Here is a 22,904-nt window from a genome sequence, read left to right on the forward strand (position 1 = left end):
TGTTGGGGCTCTTAGAACACCCAACTAGCCTACAGGATCGTATAGGTTCTGGATATCAACGAGTACTTATTAAAACACTTTATTACACTTTCAATAAACACAACAAATAATATAGAATAACTTCGGCACATTAACACTTCAACACTTCATCTTGGATGCATGGCTTTCGAGACTAACTCTTGACTCTGAGATTTGAGATTTGAGATTTGAGATCTGAGGCTTTCCTACAAAAGAAACAAATAAAACAGATAAATAATAGTTACCTAAACATTTAAGTATTCATACATATATAACCTAAGTATTTACACAATTTGTTCACATCAATCTATTCACGTACATATATATTTACATGTCCACATCCTAACGCAGCACATACCTCCGCTCCGGCTTTCCACAACAGAATAATCTTATCACCTTCTCCTTCCACACTTATAGCCTTCCGTAAACTCTAAACTAAAATGACAAATTCAAAATAATAACCCATTTTGGAACAAATATTATCGCCTCGCATTACATTAAAATAACCAACTATTTCTATCCTTTACAACATTGCAGCAAAATACTGACAAGGAGAAAATGTCACAGGAGAAACAAGTAACCATTGATGATGATAGTAAGATATGATCATATTTTCTTGTAGGTTCTAACCACCACTGTCAGCAAAAATAGTTGAAGCTAAGGCATAAAATGTGAGACGTAAAACATTTATAGATAAAGTGTGAGACTTGAATGATTGCCATCCAAGTAATGGAGCCTACATGTAACTTGTAAGTCTGTATCAAATCATGAGTATATCGGCACCTAAAATCTATGGTAATGTACATCAATAAAAATCTATGGCAATGCTCGATGACATGTTCAGCTAAGATTTAGGTTATAAAAAAGCCCTTTAAATACAAAATGTAATGACTATCATCCAGAAGAAACAAAAATTTTAAATTAAAATTATAGAAATGCAGTGACTTGCGATGTGGAAAAAGGTAACGGAGACGACAGGAGCCTTTTGTATGGTAATAGCAAAATTAGGATTGATTAGTTACCATATATAAAATCAAATGAATTAAAAGAGCACTTGTTATTACAGGAGCATTTGAAACCACGGCCACAATTAGAAAAATGTTCTTCGGTAGCCAAACAGAGGAGCAATTAACGCACGAGAAGTCGTTTAACAGCTCAACAAAATCCGGGAAGCTATTTCAGTGGAGAAATAAAATGATCATTTACACTGAAATAAACTGGTATTTCCAAGTTACTGTAAGTCGTTAAATTATAGATTATTTTGCCTTTTAGGCCATTAGTTATTGAGTTTAATTATGTTAAGAAGAGATCAAAGTTACGAATGGATCAGGTGCACAATCCCAGATTCCTGAGCACAATCCCAGATCGACCTCCCCTGCAACACTACCAGCGGCGAGAAGCAAGCAACAGCATCGTGCATCAGGTGGCCCAAATGAGGGCGGATGAACGATAATCAGAGGCGGCGATCCATCGTGGCCTGGGGCTGCTATGTCCCAAACAAATACTAAGGAAACTAAGGTGTCAAAAAAGAATTTCCCCACTTGCGTTAATAAGAAGCTCAACAGCAAGAAAAACCCCACAGTACAGGGATGCCTACAAACAGTTACTCGGGCAGTGCAAAATACTTTCATCACGTTTCATTTATTTGCGCAGCCTAATCAGACGGCAGATAAAGAGCAGATAAAGTTTCTGCTTCTACTATGTAACCTGCAATAAAAGCTTTTCACAGTAGCTCGATCCACTTACGTTCGTATTGAAACGGCCAAGTAGGACAGCATATGAATGTGCCGAGTTACTTGCTGTGCCGCGTCGGACGACGCAGAATTTGCTGCAGCTATTTGCCATGCCGAGGCGTACGGCGGTGAATTTGCTGCAGCTATTTGCGATGCCGAGGCGTACGGCGGTAAATTTGCTGCAGCTATTTGCCATGCCGAGACGTAAGGCGGTGAATTTGCTGCAGCTATTTGCGATGCCGAGACGTACGGCGGTGAATTTGCTGCAGCTATTTGCGATGCCGAGACGTACGGCGGTGAATTTGCTGCAGCTATTTGCGATGCCGAGACGTACGGCGGTGAATTTGCTGCAGCTATTTGCGATGCCGAGACGTACGGCGGTGAATTTGCTGCAGCTATTTGCGATGCCGAGACGTACGGCGGTGAATTTGCTGCAGCTATTTGCGATGCCGAGACGTACGGCGGTGAATTTGCTGCAGCTATTTGCGATGCCGAGACGTACGGCGGTGAATTTGCTGCAGCTATTTGCGATGCCGAGACGTACGGCGGTGAATTTGCTGCAGCTATTTGCGATGCCGAGACGTACGGCGGTGAATTTGCTGCAGCTATTTGCGATGCCGAGACGTACGGCGGTGAATTTGCTGCAGCTATTTGCGATGCCGAGACGTACGGCGGTGAATTTGCTGCAGCTATTTGCGATGCCGAGACGTACGGNAAATCCAACACCTTTAAAAAGTTATGTTCCAAAACCAAATCCAACACCTTTAAAAAGTTATGTTCCAACACCAAATCCAACACCTTTAAAAAGTTATGTTCCAACACCAAATCAACTAATGCATACGCTTAAAATTAGTGTATTAAATTCTTCAAAAATCAGGCAAATATTAAGGCCCTAAAGTAATTTCCAGAAGAAATGAATGGTTCCTTTAAAAACTTCTGCACAAACAATATTAATTACGCTCTAAAAGTTCCATAAAATGTAACGATTTCATCCCCAAAATTTGAGGAAATAAAATTATTCTTTCCTTCACCGGAAAAATTAAATGAATAAGAATAAAAATTAAATGAATAAGAATAAGAATTAATAAGAAAAATCCACGAGTTCTCGCGTGTTTCCAATAAACGAGTCGTCGTTGGTAAAAGAGGGGGAAAATTTTTCATTTTGGGTTTCATATCAGACTTGCATCCCGAGCAGAAACAATTAGTGAAAATTGTAGTTATGCTTTAAGTAATTACACTTATTTGAAATTATTCCAATGATACTTGAGAATGATATATTATATTTATTCCCATTTCTCACTTTTTCATTTATTCCTTATCTCAATTATCGCTTGAGAATTATATACTGACAATTGATCGAGTTAGGCAGGCAATTATTTAGAGATTTAATCATTTCTATTATCTATTCGCACACCTGAATCGAATCTTTACACAATCAATCAATTGTAAAAATAGTCTTCAAATTAAAGAAAAATTCTTGGTTACATACACGTGGCATAAAAATTTAGCATCCTGCCGCAATACATGTTCAGAGACGAAATAACAAAATCTTATGCTAAAATACCATTTCGGGTCAAGCATGGGTTCATAAAAAGTTCCTCCATTTAAGAATAAGAATATCGTCACATCATGTACTCCAGTCGCGATAAAATCATTCCAAAATCGCGTTCAGTTATCTAAGCATCAAAAAGCGCTAAAAATTTCAGTTAATGAACAATGTGAAAGTACCAAGCTTTTCAAAGATCTAAACCATTAATTGAAAAATACAATAACACATTTCATAATGTTAATGCATTGACGTAAACTTGAAGCCTTCAACTTGAAAGTAACATCACCATGATATGAAAAATTTATAAATCGAGAATTGCTACGTTTTTTTTGACAACATATTCAATGAAGTAATTATTTAGACATTATATTGCAATATCGATGGGAATGGAATCTTCCTGTCAACATTTGTGACCCATTGGGAATGGATAAAAGCCATTCCCAGGAAACAACAAATTACGGTGTTCTCATCACTGCTGCGGCTAATCTAAACTTTGTATCGCATGGAAGCAGGCGCCTGTTTCAGTACATTAATTAATGTGGCGTTTCTCATTAAACGTAAACGAGGTAATTAATTGGAGTGCAAACACATGGACTACATTCGTGAATATTCACAAGCAAATTTGAAACGCAAGTTACCTATTTTCTTTGTTTAACTAAATTGCTTACTTGAAGACTCAGCCAGCCTGAAGTTTAGAACGCCATACTTATAAAGTTGCTGTTAAAAATTGCGTAGAGATTTCACTAAGCTCGACGTGCTATGAACTTTCTTCATTAAACTCGTGCTTAGTCGTTGAAAATAGTGAACAAAAAGCCAACATTAACAAATGAATTTTGAGAGCAGTTCACCAAAGTCATGACGTGTTAACACTTATCTAAGTTATGAAGAAATTAAAGCAAAAAAGTAACAGATACATACATCAGAAAACTAAAATACTTACTTAAAACAAATCTTGACTGTTCTTTGTTTTGCAAATCAGTGTGATAAAACTTAGGACATACATTCAAATCACTGATGATATGAAGCATAAAAATTAGGCTAGAGCCTATAATGTTTTTTGCGTCATATATGCATTGCAGCAATATCAGCGATAACTTTGACACTATACTTAATGTACTAAACTGAAACAGAAACGCGTTCTTACTAAATATAGAGCAGTTCCTTTACGTATTAGTTGCACCCAGTTACTTCTTAGCATTTCTTCGCGTTTCAATGCAACAAAACACATCATTTTACGTTCTACCAAGTCTTTATATTCCAACATCAAAAATACTTACAAAATTTACAAATAATCCTTGTACTCCGTTAAGTTACAAGAATAATTTTACTTAAGCACCTACTATATTTACACGGTGGGGGTAGCAATGATACGAGCAACAGCAAGCATTGTTTTCACCCTGAGCAACACGGTGGTCGTGAGGCTGGCTTGTACGTCGCAAGGGACAGCCTGTTAAAGTGCAGATAAAATCACCGTGTCGTAAAACGATGGAGGCAGCGCACGCTTTCCTGGCTGAGACAGAGGGCGTGAAATATATATCGATTTATCGTCTACATATAAAACGTAAAGTAATTGTTTACAGGCAATAAAATCACTGAAACTATCTTGCTGGTGTTTCTCACGCTCACAAGCCTCTGCGTGAAGCTATAGCGCCTAATTTATTCGACTAAGACCGCAACAGAATGCATTGCATGCACTAACCTATAAGATTCTAAATGCGTTGAATGCATGTAAGCGAACAATGCAATACGATTTGGCTGCAAATATTTCTGTCTATGATGACTTTACTTATGATCATGACTTTAGGATGAGGAAACATTTCTTGACCAGGAAACCCAGCCAACGAGTAAAGCAAATGTTAGACAATATATCCGTAGATTTAATACATATTAAATATCCGACACCCCTATGATCTAACTTCAAAATTAATAAGTTAAAGGCCTAAAAGTTTTGATATTACACAATATCCAAGTTTCAAAATATTCCAATATATTTGTATGTGGAACCGCATAATTATGCTCGAGAATTTCCCCTTGAGGCTAATTTAACACGCACGTACACGCACAGAAAACGTTGTGTCGACGCAGCAAATAATTCAATAAGAGAATAGCTGAATCGTCAAGTCAGTTTGAAGCTAGCATTCAGTCCACTAACTGGCGCTACGAAAGGCCTTCAGTCCACTAAATGGCGCTACGAAAGGCCTTCATTCTCGAAAAAAAATTCTGCCATGGTGCTAGGTTTAACATGTTGCCCTGATTCCCGCAATGCAATGAAATTGTTAAATGGAAATGGATTGCCAAGTTTAATAGAGGTGTGTTTTATTGGAGTATGTCAAGGCGGTGTGTATCATTCACGCAGTATTGACGCTACAACACTAATGTCTACGGATGAAAATACAAGCCTATGAAAAGCCCTATTAAATATGGTTCATAGTAATCACTCTGGACGATATAATTTTTGATGAAGTCGTCCTAGTTTGAACAAGAGAAAATACGAGGAAAACTGAGGAAAACGATAATTAAAAAAAATAAACTTGAAGATATCAAACTGAAACGAAGACACATAAACGGTAGTGAAAGGTTTACTTTAATATCAATTAAATTGAAATTTTGAGAACATGGCAAACCTATAATCGAATCATCGAGTAAGAAAGTTCAACATTTCGAATCTCAACTTCAATAAAAAAAATTCAATATAAAAATCGCGTTATTCAATCGCGTTCATTCAAAATCGCTTGCAATTTTCCGGCATTTAGAAGATGACATCCATTAAGTTGTCATATTAGTTGGCTTATTCATTGACCTCGAAATTTCATCGACCTCCTCATTGACCTCCTAATTGCACGGAGGATCCGACAATGTCCAATAATTTTGTTGTTGGCCTTCCACAAGTAAATAAAGCGGATTAATGTGGCTCAGTCAATACCACTAATCCGAGATTACTGTCTACTGTGGAACGCTAAGCTTAAGGCCAGCATTGTCTGCAGATCATTAGATGCTTCTTTATTTTGTATTACCTAATCATAGGAATTATAAATGGCAGAGGAAAATATCAACAACACAACTGAGGAGAACGTTCGAGTATTTGCAAATGAAGTTCACTATTGCGAACTATGACGAAAGTATGAGAAATAAAACAAAAAATATGATACAAGAATTATAATAAACAAACTTTTTAAAGTATATATCTGAAATTTAGATATGATTGAAAATTCAGCCAATGTATTTTAGGTTGTGAGTGAAGTCAAATTAGCACAATACGAGTAATAAATGAGCGAATTCGATCATAACTGTTTTGTTGGGGAAAGATCTCGTGTGGCCAACAGTCCAACACAATTATTCACAAAACTTTGTGTACTCACTTTGTGACTGCTTACATATATAATATACTGATCTGCGTTTTGGCAAGTAAAATGATCGTGTTTCCAATGTTATTGTAACCAAATTTTAATCCTGTAAACGTGTTAATCAAGAAAGAAGTATAGAAGCTAGAAAATCCAATACATACCTAGCACCTACGTGATGCAATTTCCGTGTATGGATCAGCGAGAGTGACCAAATCAGCAATCTTGAGAACAATTTCTCATACTTCACATGCTGCACATCGGGTGACTTGAATAGATCTGTAAAGCCAGCTTTTTTAGCAGTGCAGACCAGGGGCAATACTTTCAAAATTCGCTAAGTGAACGTAAAGTACTTACGCTCTATTTTCTTGTCTATGATTGATGGATTTTGCTTGAAAGACCGCCAATGATTGATGAACTTACGATCTCTTTACTTTTTCTGCAAGTATAGGCCCAGAGCACCATCAGCATTGATGTGCTAGAACGCAAGTAGGATTGGATAGTTTACCGGCGTTAAAACCAGTGGATAACTTTGCAGTAAAGGCACTGAAGTGTTGCCCACAAAGGAAGAGGCAAGTTAGAATCCAAAGCAGGCAAGACGTGGCCAAGATCTGCTGGTAACGCAGCGGGGGCTGCCGAATTGAAGTGTCCCCGCGGTAGTGGGAGTTGGAAAGAAACAGCCTGCGTCGCGTTGTACTTGCGGACTACATTGTATGTAAAAATATAACTCAGTACTCACTGCAGTGAGTGACAGAGTGCGCATTTTCTCAAAATCGACGAAAACTTGAAGTAACAGACAGACAGACAGACAGACAGACAGACAGACAGACAGACAGACGGACGGATGGACGAACGGACTGACAGACATGACGAGCACAATAGTGCCTTTTTCCATTAATGAGAAAATGCACTAAAACACAACTAACTTGGATTTGATATAACATTTTGAATAATACAATTTCAAGATTTTAAAAGCATAGAAAATGTCTCAAGTAAATCCAACATAATTTCAACGAAAATTTTATTTGGTATTTTCTTTGCTTTTAGATTCTAGGTTAATTTGTCATTTCAGCTATCTGAATTCATGAATACTGGTTGCAACTATTGTTTAATATCATTGAAAATTCAAAGCGTCACATTTTCTCATCTTTAACTTCATAGTTGGAAAAAAGCATACCCAGGGCAAAAATCGGAATGCAATTGCACATGCAATTTTCGAGCCGACAAGCCAGCAAGTCTGTCATTGCGATTTTTTCAGGAGTAAGTAACAAGCGAAATAAACCGCAATTTCACCTCGCAAATGAAAATCGTGGTGCAATTCAATGGGAATTAGCATAACAGTCGGCGAAATGCATTCCAACAAAACAGTTGTCAATGGCATCATCGCAGAAAAAGTCCCCCGAAAAGTCGTGCATGAACGTTCGAAAATGAATAAAGTTCTAAGTAGTGCTCCCTGTGCATTTATGAAATTTATAATTAAATTATTGTATCTCATTAGGTTTTAACGATTGATAGAAACCCATGGAAATTATAAACCATATTTAATTAAGGGTTGTCCTAACGATCTGAATCAAGAGTCAAAAACGCCCACCAAACTGAACGAGATCAATTTCTCCTGTTTAAATATAATTAAAAATCAGGCTACATTGATATAAAACCTAAGAAGAGTAAAACACTAATTCAAGTACCATTCAAATTAAGCGAAAATTGAATGCACCATGAAACTGAACAAGATCAATTTCTCTTGTTCATATATAATTAAAAATCAGGCTACATTGATATGAACCTAAGAACAGTAAAACACTAATTCAAGTACCATTCAAATTAAGCGATAATTGAATGCACTATGAATTGAACATAATAAATCGTGGAAAGCGACGACGATTTTTCATACGTTTCCCATGACGGTCGCATAAAGGTCAGTTTGACAGAGCCGGTCACACAAGCGTGACCCCGCGCAATTCCCAAGTCCATCATTAGGCACTATAACAACCAACGCATAACATAAACAATCAAAGCATAACAATAACAATCAACGCATAACAATAACAATCACGCCAAGAGTAGCCACTCATTGTCTCTAAGGCTGCTATTCTCAGGTCAGTTGTGGTGAAGACCGGCCGAGTGGTTGAATGTCGTACCTTCACGGTAGCTGCAAGCCTTCACTAAATAATCTATGAAGTGTTATTGTTGCATAAAAAATCAACATAAGTAGATACAGCTTTTACTCGATTGGATTGCCCGAAATTTACAGCTTAATTTCCCTCTAAAATTTGAAAACATGAAAGAAAATAGTTAAATGAGTAAGTTATCTGAATACATTTAAACGACCTCAGGAGTTTCTAGTAAAAGAATGTACTTAATTCAATGACAAATACACACAAAAAACGTTGCGAATGAAACACCTACGCTGAGTTGTGAGAAAAACAAGCGGGGAACATGATGCCTCTGGATGATCTTATCAGATCGAAGAAAAGTTTTGATTGAAGGGGAGTCGGCCGAGTGAGAATACGAAGTAAAGCCAGCTCAGTCCAGCACAAACTTTGTGTTTTTTTTCCGTAGATTATCATAGCACTCAGAACTTAGGATTGCAATTCTTTCTTTCATTCAAAGATTAGCTCAATTCAACTGATTTGAAAAGATTTATATCAGAACTATAGCGAAGCGTACAATACAGTACCGTAGAATCGTCGGCAAACATTATTCCTTATTTACAGCCATAAATTTTCCAATCAAATGATGTCAAAAATACGACGTTTAATAAGACTTGGAATTAGTCAGGCATCACATCTAAATACAAAAAATGACACCAAAATACGTTAAAATTTCAAGTAATTCATATATTATAATTATTTAACAACGCGTCTATGTAAGTGGTGAACTCGCTGGCCAGTCATGATTTTAACATAACTTTGATTGCTCGGTTTTATTCGTAACCGAGCTCGTGCAGTGTATGCACTTATGGCGTCCTATGGTGATTGATGAGGCTGTAAATTTTTTTCCATTTAAGATTTAACAGAGGACCGTACTATCAAAATTCGCTCTCAAGTACACGTAGTGGGCGATTTTTCAACTGTGACCAATGGTTTTAGTACTGAAATCCATCCGTGATCCTCTGTCGAGTTATAATTATTAATTATTTTTTGTAATTATTTTTATAGTACTGTCCCAGGACTTGAGAAAGACTTTTCAGTTGTGGCATATTCTTGTAGCCAGGCGAAAAAGAATGTAAAGATTCGCACACAAGAACGTCAAGATTCGCACACATGAATTTCGAGATTCGCACAAGTGAATTTCGAGATTCGCACACATGAATTTCGAGATTCGCACACATGAATTTTGAGATTTGCACACAAGAATGTTGTGCTTCGCTCACAAGAATGTCAAGAGTGCGCGGAGGTCGCCGTGAGACGTTGTATGGTAAGCCGCTTAGCTTGTCGAGTCGCGGCTCTCCTGCTAGGGCACCGTTTAGCTACGCCGTGAAATGCTTCCCAAGTTTGAGTGAAGCAAACATTGCCATCAACGTCACCATTTACTGCAGTGTTTTCCAGAGCAAGGCGTAAAAATCCTTATGAATGCGATGGTAAACTCATTTACTTAACTGAGGTAAACTGAGGCTTCCTGAGGCAGGCTTCCATCTGCAAGTATTGGCTTTATTACACTCGCTCTATTATTAATCAAACACACATTGGGGCTCGTTTACGGTTTCGAGAATTATTTAATAGTAAATATTAGTATATTTAAGTAAAAGAAAATATGATATATTAATTCAATGGAATTTGAATGGAATTCTGTGGCGTAAACAAAGCTTCAATGAGAGCCGTTTTCGCGTTTCTTGTTTCAAAATTTATACGCTACGTCCAAAAACTTGTTTACGCGCAGTGTCATCCCGTGCAGGCTCGGTCCACTCGAGCGGTCTCCAGAGCTCCGAGGCGCTTGCCCAGCTCACTGTTTCCGGACGCTTCTTCCTCCGCGGTCACGCTCCTGTTACATTATTTCATTTCATATTTCAGCTCACGTAATCAGATTCCAATATTATAACTCCCGCGCTGCAGCTTCCATTTTTAGGTCTCGACGTATCGGCCTTCATGCTGCGGCCTTCGCGTTGAGGCCTTCACGTTTAGATTCTCGCGTTTCATCTATCATATTATGACGCGCATGCTTTGATCTTCATGTTACTATGTTAATTTTTTAACACAATAAATAGAGAATTATATTATTTACCACTAAAAACAACTATGACTGACCATGCATGCATTTTCTCAGATCCTGTAATAGTGTAGCGTCTAATCCTGAAGTCAATTTTTGCCCGCGTTTAAAGAAGAAAATAAATATCTCCAACGATTCTTGCCTTCTCTATGGACATATCAACTTCAAAGCTATTTAGTGTAGTGGTATACGGGAATATCTACTTTAAATAAAAGTTCTTCGATTCATATCCGGAGCTAAAGTTTTATTTCATCAGTATTTACTCCAAATGTCGAGTTGTGTTATCACTTGAATATCGAATGAAATCAAATGCTTATCACTGGATGCTATCAGAGCGTAAGATAAGCAGTGCGGATAGAAGAAAGAAATACTTACTGTGTGCCAAGAAAAGAAATATGTGTTTTACGAGAACGATGCAAGATTCATCGAAGAGAAGGAACCGGAATGATTAAATGAATGCGGTCAATACTCTATGTACTTCGACGGATCACAAATATATCCTGGAGACCCCATAAACGTGCGTGAAGACGTCATGTATATTAAACAATGGATCGAATTTAAAAGGCACGTATATATTTTTATATTGGAATATACTCCAAAGAATCATGCATTCCAATAATCAATAAGTTTGAAAAATTAAACTTTATTCATCAGAGATACTTTCACAAAAAAATTTGGCCAGATAACGTGGAAAAATATAAGTCAGCATTTTCTTCATCTGAACTGAGGAATTCGCAGGGAAAACTCGCCGCTCAAACGGAATAAAAAGTAACAATCGACACTTTTTCTTTGCTCTGGTAAGTTTCATTATAGAAACTAAACTCTAATTTACTTTGTTAAGATATTAAATAACTGATACTCTCGAATTTCATTGATTTTAAAATTTTTGAAATGTGTGTTTAAACATATCTTTGAAAGTTTAATGGTTTTAGAAAGAACAAAATTTGAGAATATAATTTTTTGCACAAAAATCGGCTTCTTATATTTTTAAATAATTCAGACTCAACTACACAGACAGATTTTTCGTACACAAATGAGAGATTGGTCCGCTAACGTAGCATATTGCCAAGGCATCCCATAGGCCTGATTTGTCTGAGGTAACTTATTGAGACATTAGGACGGCAGAAGAAACCGTGTATTTGTGATACAAGCAGTCACAGCCGGTGCCGAGGACAGGGCAATTGCGAGAACAACTCGTATCAAATAAAGTTCCTAGTTATTATCGCTTGGCTACGTTAGCGTAAACTAAATTTTTCGACAAAATAATTATAACGTTATTGGACAACAGATGAATGAAAAAATTTAAAATGAAAATGTATTTGTTGCACCTTAAAATTTCAGTGCTAGTAATTACGTGCCAATGCAGCATTACAATGGAATTTTTATAATCTTTACATTGAAATTAAATATATTCAACTTTACTCTTCGCGCCAGTTGTAGAGGACAATTTTCTTACGTTCTCTTAGCTCAGTCCTGAGAGTTGTGAATTAGGGTTCAAGATAACACTCATCGTTTGTGATAAAAAGAGCAGGCTTCTTGCTATAACAGTAACTGGACTGAACTTCATTCGCAGATTTTTCCGTTAAATTTATATTTAAACATTCCAGACGACATCGAACACACACGTGGAAAAAAGGTTAAAAGTGGGGCATATCAATCATATATGGAAATAGTTAGCATAACTTTAGCATAGTATAATGGCTCATAAGTCAATGCATTGATTGACGTGGCAGAAGAGGGTTTCGACACTTCAAGATTTTATATATTTGACATGTTCCTCTGTCCCCCCAAAGGGTAGACCTCCACGAATTTTTCTCTTGAATGGCCAGGGCTACAGACTAGCAGTGATTCCATAACGTTTAGATTTGGAAGTCATAACGCAAGGTGGCTAAAATTTTATGGCCCTTATTGTCTCAAATTCCTTGATGATCGTAATGATAGTCGGAGTTAGTTTATGTTGAGGTAGACAGTGGAAATCGACCTTTAGATTATCAAGATCATTTTCGAGATACTAACCCAAGAGAAAAGATCTCGCGCAACAAAAGCAGCGACGGAAAGGAACGTTTTCAGCCCCAGAGAGCGCGCTCCAATTTGCGCGTAAAGAGGAGCCTCATCATGTCTTTTGTTGGGGGAACCTTCATTGCGCACGCACTTCGCCCTACCCTACCTGACAAGAAGAACAGCGGCGACACTTGTTCTTATGTGGCAAGAAAAGAACAGCGGCTCCACTTGTTCTTACGTCGCAGAAAAAGAACGGGGGATACATTTGTTCTTGAGCGGCAAGAAAAGATCAGCGGCTACACTTATTGTTCTTACGTAGCAGAATACACTTCTTACGCGGCAAAAAACAGCGGCTACAATTGTTCTTACGTCGCAGAAAAAAACAGCGGCTCCACTTATTCTTACGTGGCAGAAAAAGAACGGGGGATACACTTCTTCTTGCGCGGCAAGAAAAGATCAGCGGATACACTTGTTCTTACGTCGCAGAAAAAGAACGGCGGATACATTTGTTCTTGAGCGGCAAGAAAAGAAGAGCGGATACACTGTTCCAACGCGGCTAGAAAAGAACATCAATAAAGAACAACAACAAATATACCTGTACTTACGCGGCAAGAAAAGAACAGCGGCTACACTTGTTCTTACGCGGTAACAAAATGACTGCAGGTACATGTTTTTGGTCTTAGAAGAAAAATAAACAATTGCACGTAGTCTACAATTTCACATTTACGTTAATAATTTCACTAAAATATACGATCGTACAGTACAATAACTTTAGTTCATATACAGTTAGTTAACTACCGGTACTTAAGACTTCACCAAATATACGAGACCTCTCCGAATGGAGGCTAATAAGAAAATGTATGACATAAGTGGTTCTAGATTAATCTCAAATAAATCGTTCTATAATAGACCGTAACATAATTATATAATTGCAAGAACATAAGAGGACTAAGCATAGGTAAAATTCCCCAGCCAATCTCGGAGGTTGGTTCCAAGATTTCATTTATTTCATTAGCAGAGAATGAATGGACCGATCAAATTCCCCATCAAGCCACAACAAAGCCCAGCCTCCACAAGACGCGACGAGTGTAAATGAGGCGCGACTTATCAAATTATATAAGGAATAAAAATAAAAATGTATAATGGTGCTTAGGGAGTGACCAAGAATGGAAGTTGCAGCCCTTTAATAGAAACGATTTATTTTATAAACAAAACTGAATAACTTCTCTATTGCGCCATCAAAACCGTTTTTTTTTTCGTCATGTGGTTATCGAACCCTACAAATCGTAGTTCTGACCAGTATTAGACGGTTTTTAGTGACGAGCGGCGTGGTAAGTGCAGACTCTGCTGAGTGGCGACATATGTGGCACTGCCTGTAGATCTCTTCGCAGAAAATTGAAACCACTGTCATACACTGCAATAGAACGCTATATTAGCAGTATTTCAAAAAACAGAAGATGATTTTTATGTAAATTACGCATAACAAGAATAGTGCTCGATAGACCACTAAGTTCAGGTGCTGCTGGACCTATGGGTGCCTATAAGCTATATGGATCCCGATGGGACTATCAATAATGCGGCTTTTTCATAGAGGATGAAGAGTTTGCGCTGTGCACTCAAGAAATCCAATCAAGCTGGTGTATGCCGAGTGGCACTTCACTCCCCCAGTTCACTTTCTTCCTTGCTGGGGATTGGAGCTTCTTGATTGAAAAGATTTGGCAGGACAATGCAGGTCCACGCATAAATCATTGTTGGGATAAAATAGCGGAAAATAATTAAGTAAAAGCGGTACTTCTCAAAAAGAGGGGCCGATGGTGAAGAGGTAAAATGGATAAGGTAATAAGATGTTAACTGCCGGTCCTCCTACTTGGAATAATTCTCACTCAATAACCGAGTTTCAGGAGCTGAATTTGCAGAGAAAAATTAGTACTCGGATTCGTAACAACAATCTAAATCCACCGAATCATTTTAAATTCCAATCCATATACTTCATATATAAGGTCAAATTCATATCCTTAAAATATTACATTGCTCCTGCACATGTCGATTTTTAATTCCAGGAAATAACGGTTATAGATAGTTCAGGTATCCATCAGTTTGCCCAATTCGGCCATTGTTTATCACAGCGCCCCGACAAACTTGTTATGTAGTCAGGCAATTTTTCATTGCACAACGCAGCAGAATTTCATTTTTAGGAATAAAAACTCCTTAATCCACACATTATAAGAGGGAATTAAAAATTTTTGGGTTCTTGAATCTTTGAAAGATCAGGAGTAAGACACCAATCCTTCAACAATGCCAAACTATCAATAACCAATGCCAAACAATTAAAAGTACAGGCTCTCGACATGCTCCGTAACACTTCTGGTTTAAAAAGAAGAATCTCACCATTGATTGCTGTTCAAATAGCAGTTTTCTTTGTTGCAATAGCAATGAGTGATACGGAACACCTGTGTGCTTAGCTGTACTGAACATCGCATGCAAATTACCAGCCTGTATCTTTAACTTCATCATTACTCACGAGTACAAACATGGATATGATTCTACTTACGCTAACAGTCCATCATTTTTATACTAAATTTTTGCCCAATTCAACACGCATCAATCTTATCAACGTATCAGTCAACATACAGCAATGAAAGAGCATTTCGGCCTTAATTACTAAGTCAGTCAATAAAGTCAGTCAAGAAGACTGACGAAGTCAGTCAATAAAAGACTGGCTGAATAAAATACTTCTTCTGACAAAGAAGAAGAAGTCAGTTAATAAAACGTAAAGTTCGCTTAATTTTTTTACTGGAATCCATCGGTTATACAATTTCATAACGTACTGATCAATAATCAACGATACGCAAGTCAACAACGTGTAGGAAATAATAGGATGATTAATAGGCAATATAAAATATTAATATAAAAACCATAGAAAGCAATCTAGGAATAGACCTGCGCACTCGTTGTTACCGGGCTGCTTTAGTATTTTTTATTGCAAAATAAATCCTCGAATGTTCAATTTATTCATAATTATGTTACATCAAAATATTTATACTTTTAAGGATAGAGATTACAGCTGATTTAAGGGTAAGGAAAGTGACATTACAGGCTTTTACTAAACATAGTGTCCATCTAATGAACGGCGTCACGGGCTTAGGTATAAGTTGTCGGACCAATTGTACAGAATTAAGTTCGTCAGCCGCATTCCACGAATTGTTTATATTTAAGTCTTAACGTTCATGTCTATGTCAATTCATTTCATTATTATGCTTTATTAAAGTTTTTGTTTATCATGCGTTAATGTTCATTTCTTGTGTTTTATAGTCAGTTATTTTAATTTATTATTATTTATATACTATTCTTTATTTTGTTACATTCCATACGCTACTGACTGCGTCACTTTTGGCCAAGACATTCTAATTTTTATATGGGAATCCTAAATATAAGGTTTCTTACTGCACATTTTAATCGTTGCATCAGTCAGTTCCTGTTGCATTTGTGCGTTTGATTAAAAATCTGTTCGCTTTCTGGTCTACGTGAAACATTAGTAACATCTTGACAAAGCTATTATCTCGGTCTTCGCCTGAGTATCAATAAAACTTGACAAAATATTGTAATGCAAGTAACAAATAGCAAAACAAGTTAGTTGGTTAGCTAAGTGGCCACATGTTTACTAGCGCTTCAGCTATTATATTTGGCTATCTCGCACCGAAAGTCATGATGAACATCGCCAAAGAGGTGGAAGGTCTCAATTATCGAAAGTTTCTCAAATAAAAAAATTGTTCATCACCCACAAGGGGCGGAAGGTCTCAATTGTCCAGCCCGCTGAAGCTGGCTCGAAAGAAGCAGCGTTAGCATCTCAAAGAGACGAAGTGACAAGGAGGGACAGGTGACAAGAACATAATAACTTAATGTAAGGAATCCTACCTACATAATAACTTAACCCCACAACTGAGACCTGCAGTCAGACACCGCGAGCTCAGCGGTGGGGCGCTCAGGAACAATCCCCCTATAGGAGCGCGAAATCACATAGGACTTCTGACGAGCACAGACACCCGTCAGAAGTCCCCCCTGAGGGGTAATGGCAAAACTTATAAGTTTGGCATCTCGACTAAGGACGACCAAAGCGAATATAAAAGTATAATTTTGTTTATGTGGTTTGGTACATTAAAATGCTTAATGCTTTCGTGACCGGTTAAACGCGAATTTTTAATGAGTGAAAAATCTAATGCTCGATAAAAATCGCCATTTCGCTAAATGATAAAACCTTGAACAATAATCAGTATTTTAATCAATTGAATAGTTTCAAATTTGTTGCTTGTTAGTAAACCCCCTTAGCAATTTACTAAGAATTCAGGCGTACATTTCCGCTCCCATTCGTGCCGGGAAAAAGACTATTGGTCGAAAACTACGGAATAAGTTTTCTCAGTATCATTGCGTTAGGGAAAGATTTTCTTCTCAAACAGAGCACCTAGAATACATATCATATATGATTTTAGAATTCGAGCTTTGTCGTCGTTGAAATGGCTTCAGTTTTCTCTTGTCAAGCCGTCACCAACACGCAAGCAATTTTCTGCTCTGGCCCGCAGGCTGCTCACTGTTTGTTGCCTTCATCCCAATTTGTGAAGATGTTGAGTTGGAAAAATTCAGGGCAGCCTTCAGGCCAACAGCCGCAGTGGGACAAAGGAGTCGGAGAATTTTTGGGCTATTGCTTAGGTTTTCTATTGGCACCAAGTGTTACGGAAGAAATCCATTCGTACGAAAATGAATTATAATATTTTGGACTAATACGAGTCGATAAAAAAACAATGCAAATTTTAACATTCTTTTCTAAACTCAAGGATATGATGCATACGCTAGAGGATTCAACTGAAAAATGATGCTCATCTCTGCTCCTCTACTAACAAAGATTTTCCAACAATACCGAAGTCGATTGTCTAATAACGATTACTTCTGAACAAATTAAATTTCACTATTTTTGCTCGCATAGAGTTTTTCCATTTTATATTTTTATAGAAATTATAATATATTTGTTGAACGGGTGTCCAGAATGTGGTGTTCCCAATTACAGGCTTAGTCAGATGGCCTCCTGGCTATCGTTCACACCTGCACGATCTGGAAAATGTTGTGGGTGGACATAAAACTTTCCTAAGTCGTTTCCAAGTTGATAGGCGATGCTGAAGGCGCGGTTAACTTTATGTCATGGGAATTTCAAGTTTCCGTACTATAAGAAAGTTGGCAGGTTCTACAACTCGCTGTCAAACTTTCAACATTAAACTCAAGAGGGAAACGTTCGCTCATTCATGACACAATCATCGATGTAATACAAATATTATATCGTTTTAAACTAAACAAGTATTCTTTGGAAAAAGAAAATTTACTCCGATTTTTCAATATAATAATCCGAGAAAAGTTCAATCTTGGAAACCTCTACTCGATGATTCGCAAAGATTTTCGGTTTCGCATTTCCAGCACAATTATCACAGTTGAACAAAGACGGGGATCGAGTTCGGTGTTTCGTGACTATTTAAATAGGCTGAAAATTCAAATTTTATTCGCCTCCAAAACCGATTGGATATCCGATTCTAATTTGTAACTTGGTTATCTCATCTCAACTGCTCTTAACATATGTTTAATCTTGTATTTTCTGCAGAGATACGAACATATGACAATCAAACATTAATGAAAATGCAATAATGCATTTATTATTCAGTCAAATAAGCCGTAAAAAAGTTTCCAGCTGCATGCGACATTGAATTGATGATCTAGCTTCTGTTTCACAAGGAGGCTGTGATATTTGACCGGAAGCTGCAACAGAAGTGATAACGATGATGCGTTCACACGTTATATACGGACACAGCTGCGACAATGCAACGTAATTGTCCTATATCGTCCAGAACATGGGACATGGGTTCAACCTATGCATGTAATCGTCCCATGTCGTTGCACCAGAATCATGTATAGCTTGAACAGGTTTCAAAATATTGGCAGAAAGAAATTTTTCATCGTAACGTACTTCGACTTCAGCGTTCATTGACGATCAACTTTAACGCAAATACGCTGATTATAATAGTAAATTGTACTGCACGTTTGTCTCAATTGTTTGTCACTGCACACCGAAGAAAATAAACTAACCACGCTTTCAATTGTTGTGCCAAAAGATCACATTACATCGTACATACAGAACTTCATCAATCGCATCAGCAGCATATATGCACAGTACATGAAACCATGTATACAGGTTTGATTTAAGCTCTGAGAATGAGCTTTATTGAGAATTTTTTTGTTCGTATTTTCATTTGCCATCTTATAATAAAATTCGCTCTCGCTAACCATGTATATCTATGCACATGATATATTGCTATACATGTTTTACTTAGAAAATGCCATTAATAGATACTACGAATCCAAAAGTTAAATCACCCCAGCAGCAAAACGAGATACTTTGAAGGTACAACAAAATTATTTCGTTCTAAATCTAAGTCGACCAAATAACTGGCGAAACTCTGACGCTAGACACCCCAGCGTTGCATGGGGGGTTGGAGGGACGGGGTTGGAGGGGAATGAGGTCGGAGAGGAGGGGGTTGGCACATATGGCCACAGGTCACCTCCTCTGCCAACAAAAGCAGCTTCCCATGCCGGGAATCGAACCCGGGCCTCCTGGGTGAAAGCCAGGTATCCTAGCCACTAGACCACATGGGATTGACATGGATCAGATTTTGAAAGACTAATGTTCACAACTGGCAAGTAATTGTAAAGAGAAGTTAATTTTTTATTACCATTAATACTTTTCAGATTAATATCAATTATGAATTCTTAAATTAGGTTAGCAAGGAGTCCTCATATTGATAAACATTAGGGAATCTTGTTTTTTACCATGACGATGAGGCGAGCGAAATGCCACATGCACATGGAGCAATTCTTTAGCATTTACAGCAATTCTTTTAGCTTTGAACCAAGTGCTCTAAAAATATATATAGAATTAATGTAATTTAATGGAACATTCAATTTTATCACTTGATTCGCAATTCCTAAGAAATAATTGAACACTATTTTTAATCAAATAGCACTTTCGTCAATAGCAATAAAATTTCAGGACTCCTATGCCAATGAAATTCTGCATTATTCTCCCATTATAACTATTATCATTATTATTGAACTAATGTGGAGTGAACCAAATGAATAAATTATGCATCACAAGTCAGTCTCAAGGTTTTTCAAATCATTCACCTGCTCAAGTAAATTAAATTAATTCGAAAAATAAATCCGTTTACTCAAAACAGATCAACGCTTTGTCTTCAAAGTTTGAAAACTTTTGAAAATAATTTAAGTTATCAAGATTCTTCATTTTGAAAATTTGTTATTTTGAAGTTGGAAGTAGTACATATTTTTTATCAGATAACCCAGCAAATTTCACAAGTTTTGCCTCTTTGATTCAATTGTTACCAGGGCATACGGAAATTTTACAATAAATTTCATTTGAATTTACATTCATATTTTCCGCTTTTTCTTCGAGATTCGGGCGTTTTCGAGACTACAACCCTGATTTATGCAGAATTTTTTTCTAGATTTACAGGCAGATTCTAGAACTAGGTTAAAGTTTTTGCTACACTAAATAAAGTTTGTGCTTCTGACGATCTAAGAAGCTCGTCAAACGCCGAGGAAGTCGAGTCGTGAAGTTGGAGCTCAAGAGAGCAATCAAGACCTACATAATTTACGCTTACACACAGGGAAATGCTTGAGAACTTGTCCAAATATCGACGCACTTCTCTTTGTTTTTGTGCGGTTTATCATGACTCACTTCAGCCCTATAAGACAGCGAATCACTGCAACGTCCGCTCTCTGCTCATGCTGGGGGTAGAAGCGTGTCACTTTTTGAACAACATGAACCACGTATTTCTTGAGTGCATGCATTTTCGAGACGAAAAAGCCTACAAACTCCACATGCGCTCGTGGCAGGGAATTTTTTCCAGGACAATTAAACTCATAGGCGGCGTATAGGCGTCTCGCTTTCGGCACGATCGTTCGGAGAGGACTTGAGACACCTAAGTGTCTCAAAACAGCGCTTAATTTTCTCTCAGTGTACAGTCATCATTAAAGATAAAAATTTAGGTTGAAAATATTTATAAATCAAGATATTTTTACAGGAGGATTGTGATAAATTTAATAAATGATTTTCGTACTCAAGTGGTGCCAAAAAAAGTAATTATAAAGAGAAGTAATTAAAGTATTGAAATTGACATTCAAGTATAGCAGAAAACTGATAAGAAAACGATGTGTTGATAGGAAACACGGCACACAAAGTACGAATCTGGTAAAAATTAACTATTCACTTGGTTAATCGCCCAAGGCCTTATCTCGTTATTAATAAAAAATTGTTGAATGAATCGGCCTAACCGTTATTCAGAGTCATTGCCAAACAAACTTAGCAGCAGAAATTAATATGTTCAACGAAACAAATGTAATTATATATACAGATATTGAACGAAATATGCAATAAAGTTTCATAGTCGCCTTCTTCCGCATTCAGCGCTTGAGGAAAATCCCACTACTCCAGCGAAGGGAAGAATCATGGTTTCAAATATAAACTTTTAATAAGCGTGATAGTCAAGAACCGCAGAGTGAGGCTCAGTGGGATAGATCAGCAAGTCATGCTCCACTCACAGGAATGACTGTAACTTTATCCAAATAAAGGAGTACTTTTTGAGCTGACGTGTAGGTCATCCTTATCCATGTTTGGTTTAGTAAAAGGGCGTATCAGTGCTACGACCACTCTTTGCTCGTGCTTCTGGTGAGAAAGTTAGTACCTATTTGAACAACAAGACCCATTCATTTTACTGTGTGTGGCGACTAGTTCTAACTCAAATTTTAAGTTTATTTTAAAATATTAACCTTGGACGACGATTTAGCTGGTAATTCCACGAAGGAGACTAACATGTTTCACGTACGTACACGCCGAGACAAACACTTACGACGAATAATAATCGTCGTAAGTGTTAATAAAAGAAAATTAAGAAGATTGAAGAATTTTATAGCGAAATAAAGAACACAAAACAGCGGGAAATATGAAATGTATCAACATTTTCATGAGATGGGAGTCGTAATACTATTCATAAGAAAATATGTGGGATAAATGAAAAACTGAAAAAAGTGCAAATGAAAAAAATATAACTCAGTACTCACTGCAGTGAGTGACAGAGAGCGCATTTTCTCGTCGACGAAAACGTGAAGTCACGGACGGACAGACGGACGGACGGACATTACGAGCACAAAAGTGCATTTTTTCCATAAATGAGAAAATGCGCTAAAAAGAGAAACATGATCCTCGTCCCGCGAGACGAGCCAAGGTGAAAAATTACTTTCATGAAAATCGGACGTTTACACGCAATAGGCGGCCAACCGTCGGCAACGCAGTGGCCAGCGACAAGCTTTCAAGATTTGCATGTACCAACCAGGACGTAGCGACGTAGCTAGCGGTAACAGCTACAATCAAATAGGCTATCAAAAAATGGCGGAGGTTTTAAAATTGTTTGAATGCTACTTACATGCATGTAAAATATCGCATATCAACGATAAGCGGCCACGATTTTGAAGGCCAGCTAGATGTATCTTGTATATCAGTGGCCACCGATATACGGCCACGATTTTAAAGGCCAGCTAGATGTATCTTGTATATCAGTGGCCACCGATAAGCGGCCACGATTTTGAAGGTGTGCGGCCACGATGATGTGGACGAACGATACGTCAGCGATGACATGTAATGCGATAGCGCCTGCCGCAGCGATCGTTCATCTACCGCAAGTACAGGGCAATTCTCTCGCTGCTAATTTAGTGAAGGTTTCTTGTATCTGCTCTAGAAAAACCAACACGAACCAACATTCAAAACTTGGGCAAAACTTCGACGCTGGCTCTGCCATGGAAAAAAAATTCGCCAAAAATTACGAAATACACAGCGAACTCGATTAATTTGGCCAGTGCGCCAGATGTTGCGTAGAAAATTGCATCCGTTTACTCGAACCAATTAATGGTTTTCAATCATTCATATATCTGATAATTGTATTTAAT

General features: G+C 37.5%; 1 non-coding gene across 1 annotated transcript; it reads right to left on the bottom strand.

Moving 5' to 3' along the window:
- Positions 1 to 19,469: 19,469 nt before the first annotated feature.
- Trnae-uuc lies at positions 19,470 to 19,541 on the bottom strand. The gene has a single exon. It is a non-coding gene; the product is annotated as a tRNA-Glu (tRNA).
- Positions 19,542 to 22,904: the final 3,363 nt, after the last annotated feature.

Source organism: Hyalella azteca, unplaced genomic scaffold (assembly GCF_000764305.2).
Source record: "Hyalella azteca isolate HAZT.00-mixed unplaced genomic scaffold, Hazt_2.0.2 contig5416, whole genome shotgun sequence".
In the NCBI taxonomy this organism is placed as follows: domain Eukaryota; kingdom Metazoa; phylum Arthropoda; class Malacostraca; order Amphipoda; family Hyalellidae; genus Hyalella; species Hyalella azteca.